Source organism: Haemaphysalis longicornis, unplaced genomic scaffold (assembly GCF_048455015.1).
Source record: "Haemaphysalis longicornis isolate Haplotype H1 unplaced genomic scaffold, Haemaphysalis longicornis Haplotype H1 scaffold_1, whole genome shotgun sequence".
NCBI lineage: Eukaryota > Metazoa > Arthropoda > Arachnida > Ixodida > Ixodidae > Haemaphysalis > Haemaphysalis longicornis.
The window spans coordinates 441,217,296-441,230,052 of record NW_027526203.1 but is presented as its reverse complement, the minus strand read 5'-3'; the positions used below and the strand labels follow the sequence as shown (position 1 = coordinate 441,230,052).

Below are 12,757 nucleotides of genomic sequence, written 5' to 3'. Positions count from 1 at the left end.
ATTTGCTGGGTCGGGTTTAACCAAAATTCCTTGCCAACCCGTAAGGATACATGCGAAGGTTTGTCCAGAGATGTCCATCAATGCGGTATATAGAAATAAAAATATTGGCGTCTAATTGCTGAATTATCGAGGCAGGATGGCATGGGGTAAAAACAAAAGCCTAAAAAACTTAAATCACCAGACTCAAAAACTCTCTGCTAATAACTGCCATTCAAACGTTACTTCCTCCATTTCCCCGTGTCCCAACAAACAAGCAAATCCTTCGACAATATGGTGTCGTGGAAATTAAGGAAGACCATATTTAACAGGGGGCATCGGAGCTCATCAGAAAGGCGAATTTCACATTCGTTTATGAATGAGCCTTGCGGCCGCGTTTCGTGTCCGTAATTTCCTTCCCACAGTGTACCAACGTCCACTCGAATGCGGAATTGGCCAATTACACGTGAGACATTAACTCCTTGCTAGAGTGTATACGAGATAGAGAGGCAACAGAGCCACCAAGACATAAACAGACATTGCGATAGAAGGAAAACACTTCAGAAAAATAAGCAAGCGCAGTTTGTGTGTGAGCTCGAACTGATTTTATTACAATACGAAATCAGCGCAAGATATTAAAACTAGCACATGATAACAATGTAAAGGAAAAGAATTAACTCGGGCTCTGAAGTTCTCCAACGACTACATGTCAAACACAATGAAAAAACAGATGACTGACGCAATTAACACACACACACACACACACACACACACACACACACACACACACACACACACACACACACACACACACACACACACACACACACACACGCACGCACGCACGCACGCACGCACGCACGCACGCACGCACGCACGCACGCACGCACGCACGCACGCACGCACGCACACACACACACACACACACACGCACGCACGCACGCACGCACGCACGCACGCACGCACGCACGCACGCACGCACGCACGCACGCACGCACGCACACGCACGCAAACGCAAACGCACTCGCTCACGCATGCGCATGCGCACTCGCACACGCACACGCACACGCACACGCACACGCGTGCATGCTGGAAGTTAACAGCTGGGTACGGTGGCGGTAATTGCTTACAACAATAGCGTGGTGCTTTTCCGAGCTACGAGAGCTCATCCCACCTAGCAAATGCTAATAAAAACTAATACAAGTGCCTCAGCAAACAATGAGACACTTTTTTGTTTGTCCCACGTGATTTCCCTCCTTGAGACCCTCAATTTGATACCCTACATTCTTTAGCGCCACATCTATCTGAATTTTAACCCAATCTGAGACTATCCATGACTCCCGTGTTACACGGTTCGCCATTTTCGATATTTTTTTTTATTTCTTTTTTTAGTTTTTTAACATTTAATTTGATCAATTCCCTACATTTACGCTTTTATAATGATTACAGGTTGAACTTCCGTGATATCTGCATTTTTGTGTAAATGCAGGGCGTTACACGATCCTGGCGGAAGGAGGGGGAGGGGGGTACTCGGCAAAGAATGCTACGCATTAAAAAAGCAAAGGCATATCTATGAACGCCTCGCGCTTCAGAGATTCGCGGGGACAGTTCGCTTTGAGACAAGGCGTTTTTTTCAGGATGCAGAGCAGGATGCAGAGCAAGAATGCACGGAACCGTAATTCTAAACAGCTTCGACGTAAATGAACGGAGCAGCTGAGCGCACGTCCCCTCGCCCAATCTTGCTTGTTTCGACCCAGGGACCCAGCACACCCTCGAGTCATGAACACGAACACGGAGCTACATCAAGAGTTTGGTATCCAATATATACGTACAATTGCTTGCAACCAGCACTAGCCATCATGGGCAGCAGGTATAGCTGTATTAAATCTCCAACGAAAATTGTTTCCGACCTCACAGGAGCTACGGTGTCATGTCGTGCCGAATGCAGGCTCACGAATTTGCACGAGTACTGTCGTGCCGAATCCAAGCTCACGCAATTGCACCAGTAATATTTTTACCACGGCTATCAACTTTCTCCTGCTCCGTCTTCCGTAGGGTGAGAAAAGACAATCCGTATGTAACGCGCGAGATGACGAAGGCCTGCACCATCTTAATGAGGTTGGACTCTTTGATGCCCTTGTGCCTTGTTGCAACCCTGGAGATGAGTCGGGTGCTTTGATTTACCCCCTTCTCGATCTCCCTGAGTGCATCTGTATGCCGGCCATTAGCATAATTAGGCGGAGTCCCAAAACCTTTATGGAGTGAACTATGGGAATGGTGGCCCCTGATGATGTGGTTACGTTCAATATCGGTGGGTTTTTATTATGTGCTTTGTAGATAAAAAGCTCCGATTTTTTAATTTTTTTTAAGGGGGGGGGGGGGGGGGGGCACGATAAGCCGCGCACGGCTGCGTACTCCTCAACGGTTTGGGTTCCCGTTGCAGGGCTTCCTGGATTTGGCCGTCGGAGCCTCGAGCCATCCACAAGGTGATGTCTGCATAGATGGAATGATGTAGGTAGGGTATGTCCGAGAGAAGGGCCGGGAGGTCCCTCATGGCGAGGTTAAACAGGAAAGGTGACAATACCGATCCTTGGGGGGTTCCTAGGCTACCCAGCTTAATGGGGTTCCGAGTGGATATTTCCGAAATGAAGGGTGACTATTCGCCGCGAGCTCGACATGTAGGTGGCGACAGCGTCGCGCTGCTAGTGTGGATGCTCCGCTGAGCGGCCCGTAAGAATACACACTGTGGGCGCGCTTCGTGCCTTTTTCCCGCGGTATGTGCGCACGAAAGGTGCAAACAAGAGTGGTATGCTGTAGTTCGGTTCCTCAACGTTCAATGTATAGCATGGAAGCGGCAGTCAGTTTTCATTACTACGCCAAAAAAAGCGACGACTCATCGGGAATATCAGAATGGCCGTAATTGTGACAATGAACTTGTACACTGTGGCTCGTAGCAAGCTCGATCTTTCCAGACTACGGCTTTGAGCCTTCAATAAAGGCATAAATAGAAACAAATCAGGAAGCATCGATCTCTGAAATTCAGTTTACAACGGCAATCTCATTGGCTTTCACTGGCAGCATGACGCATTCTTGCATTTGTGGGATGCCCTGAAATGGTAACATCACCTATCTCCCACGACATTCTTTCTAAGAGCTTACGACATTTTTTGTGTGTTCGAAAGGCAACATAAAATTACTGAATTTTGATCAGCGCAGGGATATAAATGTAACCGCTCTAACGGGTCTTCTAAATGAAATTTTTACGACTCTGAAGGAAGGTTTGATGAATAACGGTTTCGGATCACTTATTTACGGCTTTCGTCGCAAGTGAACTTGCGAATTGAATTGTCAACGCACGCAGTACAAGCAACATCTCATGTTTAGCTAGATTTTCGCAAAGTGACAAGCAGGTTTACAGTGTGCAAACCAAGCTTCTGGGACCAAGTTTCTGTTACGGCGGCTCTGTTGACCATTTGCGTTCCTTTTAAAATCTAACAGGTGCCTGCAACAGCGAGATGTGTTTGCATTTTTGCGTATAAGGTCGCTTACGAACGCTAAAGATGGCAATAAATGAAGTTTTGCTGTTGCAGATGTAGTAAAACATTTCCTTCTTATTTCTCGTTGCGAATCAGCGCAACGGGTTCCCGGTAGCTACTTTGTTTTGTACACTGAATATCGCCTTTGTCTTGGCATTTAATTCTAGAGGATAGGTTAAAAAAGGAAATTCTGTGCATTTAGTTTTTTTTTCGGGAAGAGGGGGGGGGGGGCGGTCCTGCCAACGTTGCAAGAGCAGCGAGAAGAGAGCGCATGTAATTACTTACATGCAGTATTACTTACAATCGAAACTACACTAGGCGTCGTGTTCTGTAGCGGTGAAAAAGCAGTACGTATTTTTAAAACTGATTAACCCCCTTTGGCCCGGGATTGTCCAGGAATTGTGGCTCGCCTTTTTCAAAATTGTATTGAAAGCAAGCATTGTGGGAAAAATTAAAAAAAAAAAAACAGCGAGTCATGGCACACACCCCTCACACATGTGGGCAACAACGTGAATTATATTACGCGTTTTCTCCTCTTTCTTTAAACTTAGGTCCACCTTAAGAGGTTAAGACGTGACCATATTAGGCATTTGGTTATGCTGAGTGAGACACGTTTCTGGACAAGGTGATTCATGTCGGATTTGAAAATGATATATATGAACATGACACACAAAATGCCACATGACTGACGCAAACTCACAACTGCTTAATTTTACCGAAACATTCCCCCTAAATACTCTTGGGCATCCATAGAAACGTATTTTAAATAGCAACTCGATACAGTTGAATAAATGTTTATTCCTCCTCCTCAGTATAAACGACTGTCCAAAAATGCTATTTATTTTAGAAAAGGTACGAGAAGGACACGATCACACAGGCGCTTGCGGGTGTAAAATACGTGTCTGGTAATGTATGGGCGATAGCGCACGGGTCGTGTGCAGTGTAAATGTTTTTGTTTGTTTCTTCTTTCTATAAGGACACAGCGCAATTTTACAAGTGTGTGGAATTTGCCCGCGTATGCACAGGCCTTGTCACTTCTTACCCGTTTCGCGTACTAAACTTTTATCCTTTAAATAATCACCACGCCATTTTCAAAAAGCACCCTTCGAAGTTCCCGAAACGGCAGACGACTGCACTCAACAATAAGAAAAGTGCAATGTGTGGAAGCAATGTTTATAACACGTTTCACACTCAAGCGGTGACCAGGGCGAAGATGTTTCGTGGAATTAAACCAGCGCATTAACCCGCAACGGCCGCTGATTATCGTGTTTCTAGAGGAAATACGCAAGCAGAGATAACTATGTCATTGCTTACTGCCAAACGAGCACACATATTGGTTGTTTTGTCGTGTGCAGCACGCGTCTTGCGCCGTACGCAACGTGAAAAAGCAGACGACGCGAGAGCGCCATCCACACTAGGAGCGGTTCGTCCCGCCGCCGCCAGGGGCCGACTGTGTTCGCGCTCGGGGCGAATACGAGATGAGAGGAGTGATTTATGTAGTTGTATGTGCGCTCTCCAAAGCCATTCTTGTTCACCATCTGTATGGCCGAGTGTCGCACAGTGTCGAAGGCTTTGGAGATATCTAAACCGAGGATCACCTTAGTTGTGTGCTTTGGCGCGTATGCCGGACCCAAAATGTGATGTTGTAGTAGCAACATGAGATCCTGAGTGCATAAACGAGGGCGAAATCCTAGCATGGTGTGAGGGAACAGCTGAGTCTCTTCGGCGTGTTCTGTGAGTCGGGTCAAAACAATTAACATGCTCACGTAGTTTCCCTAGGCACGATGTTAGGGATAGGGGTCTGAGATGATCGATGCGTGGCGGTTTCCCAGGAATTGGAATGAGTATGGTCTTGGCCGTTCGCCATTTTTCCAGAATTTTACCCTGGGTCAAACATTCATTAAAAAGGGCCGTGATGCCAGTGATGGATGAGTCATCCAACTGCCGAAGAATCTTATTAGTAACGTGGTCGGGCCCAGGGGCCGACCTAATGTTTAGCTTATAAATGGCAGCCTTCACCTCGGCTTCTGTAAAAGGTGCATCTAGGGCGGCGTTGGCCTCTCCAGTGTATGACGGGTGTTCTGTTGGAGGGCCTTGTGGTATGTACAGTCGCCAGCAAAAGTTTGCGGGATGTGCAGCGCGTGGCCCAGCGGCGATAAACTGCACTGCTGCGCCATCTGCAGCCAGCGGGCGCCGGGTCGAGGCTCAAGGAACTGGCAGGCTAGGCGCGCTTTGCGCATGCCTGTCCTTTATTAGTTACGGGGCATCTCTGATCCCTCGCGCGCCCGCTACATGCTTTCGATATTCGCGGTAGCCGCTGTGGTGCCGTGTGACCATCGCCGTCGTTATGCCATCACTGGTGCAACAAAACACGTTGGCCGCGGCCGCCGTTTGCACGGCGCGCAAAATTGAATAAATCTTATCTTTCACGAGCCACAGCTTGTCCAGCACGAATTATATTCTAATTTTTAATCTAAGCACCGATGAACTGTCAGCTGATCCAGAATTGCCGCTCGCCGCTCATCTCTATAGCTACAACAATTGATGTTGATGCGTGCTCTGGGACCATGCCACCACCCGTCCCGGAGGAACACAGAAGAGATATCGCCCGCCTTACGGGCAGCTTAAGTAGGCAGTGACGCGAGTGCAAGTGGCGAGTGAAAGTGGCAAATGGCAAGTCGTGAGGGCAAGTGTCAATAAATTACAGACTCAGATGACTGCGAAGGACTTTTACGGACCTCGCTATAACCGAAAACAAACTCAGAACTGTTGAGTGCAGAGCAAGTACTCCAGTTCGTACGCAAGGTTCTTACTGTGGGGACTAGGGGGTGCAGCGTTGTAAAAGGCGGTACACATACCTAAGTTTCAGTGAAAAGCAATGGGAAAAAGTTTCGAGCCCTTCCAGTCTGTGATCAAGGATGACAAGCCGAGCTGGTCGGAATTCAAGAAGGTCACGAAAGAAGCAGGTTGTGGGTAAGAGTTCCTCTTACTTCCTAGTTATATAGGTGAATGAAAGCAATACGGACTAATGTTTTATTCTATAGGACAAGCACGGGGCTGAAACTGGCTGGCAAAACGCTGTAGTCGCCTGCGCGGCTAATTATCATAGAATTTGGTCTGGGGTTGTTCTGACAAAACGAGAGTTACAGCCGTTTTCCGTAACCATACTTCCTCCTTTGAATGTCATATACTGACAGCAGACGGGAATTCCCTATCGTTTACAGCTTCCCTATGAACTAACTGTGGCATGTAAATGTGCTTCGGCGTAATAGCTAACGCCATCCTCGCGGCCAATTTCTGCATGATGTTTCTAAGAAAGTTTGCTTTGCTGCTGTATTAAATTTGGTGACGCGACTTTTTCCTATGCACCCCGTCACGAGACGCAGTTTCCGACGGCTAGCCTAAATAACTCAAGTAAAATAAATTTAGTCGTGGACAAATGCGTCAATCGGAATATAAGATTTATTCGACGTTGCGCGCCGCGGAAACGGCGGCTGGAGCCCACGTGTTTTGTTGCACCAGTGATAGCAGAACGACGGCGATGGTCACGCGGCGGCCACAGCGGCTGCCGGGAATATCGAAAGCATGTCGCGGCGCGCGAAGGATCAAAGATGCCCCGTAACTAATAAAGGACAGGCATGCGCAAAGCGCGCCAAGCACGCCAGTTCCTTGAGCCTCGACCCGGCGCCCGCTGGCTGCAGATGGCGCAGCAGTGCAGTTTTGCGCCGCTGAGCCACGCGCTGCACATCCCGCAAACTTTTGCTGGCGACTGTACTATTGTGAGCAATATGAAAGGGAACACAGGAACGCGTAGAAAACACCCTCAGACCCAGCTATGCGTGATACGCAGCGGCTGCCGTCGGAAACAAAGTGGAAAGGGGTACTCTGTTCTAATAACTGTTCCCATCCCCGCCGTGCGTCTTATCGGCTGTCGGACGATACCATATTATCGGGAAAATGACGTAAGCTGCTGCTTTGCAGAAATGACAGCGTGGTGGGAGTGCCAACAGTTAGTGGAAGAGCGCCCTCCTTTCCCCCTTTGATTTTCACAGCGCCATCCGCGTATCCCTCCGAGTGTGTTTCGAGGCTGTTTGCCACGCGTTCCTGTGTGCCCTTTCATATTGCTCATAATAGTACTTGTTGTGTAAATATGTGATGAGCGCATGTTGCGGCCCCGGGCAGTTGTGTATCAAAAGGGACACCGTTAGGTTGTGGGACGATTTGGTCGACGTCGGATCAAAAAGGTGGCGTAGGATATTCCAAGTCCTTTTGGTACTGAAAGTGTGATTTAGGGAATGACATACTGAATTCCAGTTTTCCGATACCAGTCTGGATGCGTGATTCTCAGCTTGCACTGTCGACCACTATACGACAATGGAAGCTCCCGCAGCCCAGACAGAACGGTCAAGCGAGCGTTATCACTCGCGCCTGCGCGTGCACTGATGCACGCGCAAATGGCAAAGAGAGAGAGAGAGAAAACATCTCTATTTGTCCTGCAAACGCGACGCGGCCTCGCGTCGTGTCAGCCGGCCACTCGGCTTCCGTCACCTACTCATGCCTACCCCCGGGTGGGGGTGACACTTTCGGGCGTTGAAGCTCGAGGGCGTCCGACACTTGCTGGACGGCCATGTGTTGTATGACGTAGTCGTTGCACGCCGCCGCACTGACAAGGTACGGCGGGAACGTCTCTGCTGCACTGGCCTCGCTCGGGTGTCTTCTGCAGTCCCACAGGATGTGGGCCGCCGTGGCCCTGTCCTACTTGCACATCACACACACATCAGTGGGGTACACCTCCGGGCATATGTGTTTAGCTATCACTGGAGTCATCAGCGCACGTGTTTGCAGCTGCCTAAACACCACTGCTTCGCGTCGCGTCAGCTTAGGGTGGGGTGGGGGTAGCGTCCGGCGGTTAGTCCGGTACCACTCCAGGGTGTCCTTGTAGGTGATGAGTGGCACCACCTCGTCGTCTTCCTCCGCCGCAAGTTGGGGGCTCGGGCTCGCGCCGCCCTGGCAAAGAGAAACACTCAACCAAGAGAATGAGCGCTCGTGTTCTTCACCAGTTGTTTTTTTTTTTTTCTCGAGCTACATGCATGGTAACGAGCCTGAACCTAAGCAGCGAACACGGCGTGATATAGGACTATCACAATGTATCACAATGTGAAACCATCTAGACTTTTTACGTGACACACTCAAACCTACAGACTAACTGCATTTTTTTTTTCGTCTTTTAATTTCTCCCTTCCTTCTTTTCGCTCTTCCGCATTACTGCCTATACAGCCTCTATTATACCCTCCTTCCCATCCCCGCTGAGTAGCATGTGGGCGACAACATGCCGGAAGACCTCTCTGCTTTCGCCTCATAATGAGCCTCCTCTATCTCTCCCTCTCCCTCTTTTCAAGTTCTCACTCAGTAATTCAATGCCTGCCAAATGAAAAGCCATTATTACGGCAGTGTACGGATTTGATTGATTGATTGTGGGGTTTAACGCGCCGACGCAACGCAGGCGATGAGGCGCGCCGTAGTGGAGGGCTCCGGATTAATTTTGACCACCTGGGGATCTTTATCGTGCGCCGAAATCTCGTACACACGGGCGTTTTTGCTTTTCGCCTCCATCAGAATAGCGGCCGCCGCGGCCGGGAATCGAACTCGCGACCTCGTGCTCAGTAGCGCAACGCCTTAGCCACTGAGCCACCGCGGCGGGTGGCAGTGTACGGAAATGTCCACGAAAGCAAGACTGGCAGTATATGAACGCCGACATCCGTTTGCCATGCAGGTAGAAAGAAGTGTGGCGGTTGAAAGTTTATGAAGCTGCTACCACCAGCAAACTCAAGAGGAATTTGGCGTTTCGAATTCACCCATGCCAAAAGTACCGTACCTTCTTGCTACCCCTCGGGGCGCCTGATGCATTAGCAAGAGACACCAGGCCACGGGTTTCTCATTTCAATAAACGTCGAAAAAAAAATAAAGGGTGCTTTTGTTCAATGCACTATAGTGTGCGAGTGAGCACGCTTAAATAGCGGGCAAACTCCCAATAACCTGTTATTGTATAAACTGTAGTTTGCAATTAATACACGAATTCCACAAGGAGCTTGATCGATACGTTTCTCTCGATTACTATAACTGCAGCTCTGGCTGAAGCTTTAAAATTGGGAACCCCAACGTTATAGTTTCCCCAAGCGACGCGGGACGCCGCGAGCGAAATCTTTCCATGGGGGAGTGACGGAAAATGGGTGGGGGGTGAGGGGGGGGGGGGATTTTGCAGAAATAGCGGGCGCCCCAGGTAGGGTGGCACAGAATCCCCCGGATTGACCTCAAAAGGCGCCTGTGCTCCTCGCGTCCCTCTCGCAGTCAGCGAGACTCCGCGTGAATGTCGCTGAAGCGAAGGCTACTGCTCCTTTTCCCTTTCAACGCTGCGGTTTTCGACAGTTCTAGATTTCGCGCGTCTTGCCAAAAAAGCAGATAAATGAAAAAAAGCATGCACTGTAAACCCATACTGGGCCTGTGGCGCAACGGATAACGCGTCTGACTACGGATCAGAAGATTCCAGGTTCGAATCCTGGCAGGCTCGCTGCTTTTTTTTTTTTTTTCGTATTCAGACACTTATTGAAACTAAAAAACAGATAATTGGAAAAGGCATAAACTACTTAGCCGTCCGCCTGTTAACAACGTGGAAACCGCGTTGCCGAAACGTCGACGAGAAACTGGCCCGAGCGACGAGCAGCGACTGAAGCAGCTGGAGCGGGAATGGGCGAAAGCGGCCAGCAAGAAAGGCAAGTTTTTGACACGCGAAAACCGGTCTCTGTCGGCGTCTCGGACCCAGCGAAAATAACGGCTTCGCGAATGTAAGCACGGTGGTGGGAGTGTGAACCCTTTCTCGCTCAGCAATGTTCGTTTCTACGCCCCTCCATGTAGCAACTCTTAACGTCAGATGGTTAGGCTCGAAGAAACGACAAATGCAGCTGCGGAACTTACTGGAGCAAAGGCCAATTAACGTACTGGCAGTCCAAGAGACACAGGTTGAGGGAGAGGAAGACACAAACACCATGGTGCAACCATTTCTAGAAAGGTATTACGTATCCGTAAGTCATGCGGTTGGAACAGCTGGCGGATGTCTTATATTTGTTAAAAAAGACCCGAAATGTGTCGTACAAAGTGTGACACATGGTTAGGTGGGCGTTTTGTTTGTTGCAATTTTTGTTATGGGGAGCAGTCGTACAGGGCGGTTTGTGTCTAAGCGCCTACTGTGCCTAAGCAAAGGCGTATTTTTTTTTTTTTTTTTGAAAACGTCCTTAAGTTGCTGGAATGTGACCGGCCGATTTTTTTCATGGGAGACTTCAATTGTGTTTGTTGTCAGGATGACCGATCATATGAAAACGCCCCTTTCGACCCCAGTGCACTCTTTTTAAATGAAGCCTTGAGCAACTTGTGTTTGGAAGATGCTGCGTCTTTATAGTTGACACCTCGTGTAGTAGGAAATTCCCCCACTATCAAGGTAAAAGCCATGCCCGCCTCGATAGAATTTATGTGTCGTCACAGCTTGCTATTACGTGGTAGAACCTGTTTCCTACTCTGACCACTGCCTTTTATCTGTGTGGGTGGGGGGAAAACGATAAACTTCTGAATGATAACAAGTTTCGTGACTTGGTAGCAACGATAAATGGCGATTTAGATAAGGCCGAAAACAGCAACTGTATCGAGCGTTGGGAGCGTTTTAAACAAGATGTAAAAATGATAGCCATCGAGCGATCAACAGAAATCAAACTCAAAGAAAGGAAGGACGAAAAGGAACTTCGTAATTTGTTAATGTTGCTCACGGCCGAGGAGGAGAAGGCGCCAGGATTGTTTTCTGGTGATATTCGTGATGTCAAATTGAAACTGGAAAACATAGAGATGGAAAAGTATAAAGGCGCTGCAATAAGGGCCCGTGCAGAAAGACTGTTAGCCGGCGAGGCGCCCACGTAACGGTCATGGGCGGATGAAAAGCGCCATGCTAAAAATGAAGAAATTTGTCAAATCATCTATGATGGCGTTGAAATGCAGGAACAGTCTGATATTGAAAAAGCTTTTGTACTCACTACGAGAGTCTATTTGCCTACAATCCCCCAAGAGAGGGATTCAAACGGTACTTCCTAAATTTGTTACCCCGTCTCGATGACGACATAACAGAGCAATTGGAAAGCCCCATAAGCTTAAAGGAAGTTGATGAAGCAATAGATCTAAGGGCGGCGCGCCGGGGCGAGCAGTTAGGCTTAATGGTGGCGCGCCGCCCTGGCGGACGGCGCTTAAATAATGGCAAATCTCCGGGACCCGATGGGCTAGGTTCGGCCTTTTATAAAACGTTTAAAGCTGTCTTGACACCTGTCTTGCACAATGTTTTCAGAGCATCTTTCCAAAGAGGGGCCCTTCCCCCTACTTTCTCGAAAGCGCACACGATTCTCATACCTAAGAGTGTCGACACTGAACTATTTGCTAGAGTCACGGGGTACAGACCAATTACCTTAACTAACACTGACTACAAGATCTTCATGAAGGTTTTAGCTAAGAGGTTCCAAGCAGTCATCAAGAATATAGTGGGCCCGCATCAAACATGCGGTATTAGGGGAAGGAGTATATCTTTACTAACATCCACATAGCACGCAGTATCTTAAACATGTGATATGGATTTCAGAAAGGTAGCCATGTTGCAGGTAGACTTTTAAAAGGCCTTCGACAAGGTGTGTCACGACGTCCTTTTCAAAATACTGGAACATGTAGGAATAGGCAAAACAATTCTAGACGGGGTAAAAATGGCCTACCAGCAGTGCACAACCAAATTCATTATTAACGGGAACCTGACCTCCCCTGTCGATGTGCATGCCTCGGTGCGTCAGGGCTGTGCTCTGTCGTCACTCCTTTGCGCTTTACCTTGAACCTTTGTGTGTAAAAATCATTCAAAGTCCTCTCGTGCAAGGTTTTTGCCTTGAATCCTGTGAGGTTAAAGTAATGGCTTACGCCGATATACGTTGCCTTTTTTTGTAATAACCAAGAGAGTACTAATGCAATGAAACTAATTGCATTGAAACTAAAAAACCGATAATTAGAAAAGGCATGAACTACCTATAGCCGTCCAGGGCCTGTGGCGCAACGGATGACGCGTCTGACTACGGATCAGGAGATTCCAGGTTCGAATCTTGGCGGGCTCGCTGCTTTTTTTTTCTCTCGTTTTTTTTTTGCCCCTATATTCGGGCACTTATTGCAACTAAAAA

General features: G+C 48.4%; 1 protein-coding gene and 1 non-coding gene across 10 annotated transcripts in view; one reads left to right on the top strand and one right to left on the bottom strand.

The window, feature by feature from the left end:
* The window catches only part of LOC144155851 (uncharacterized), a 1,021,707-nt gene that overhangs the window by 944,757 nt on the left and 64,193 nt on the right, over positions 1 to 12,757 (bottom strand). The window lies entirely within an intron of this gene.
* Positions 10,008 to 10,080, top strand: Trnar-acg (transfer RNA arginine (anticodon ACG)). The gene has a single exon. It is a non-coding gene; the product is annotated as a tRNA-Arg (tRNA).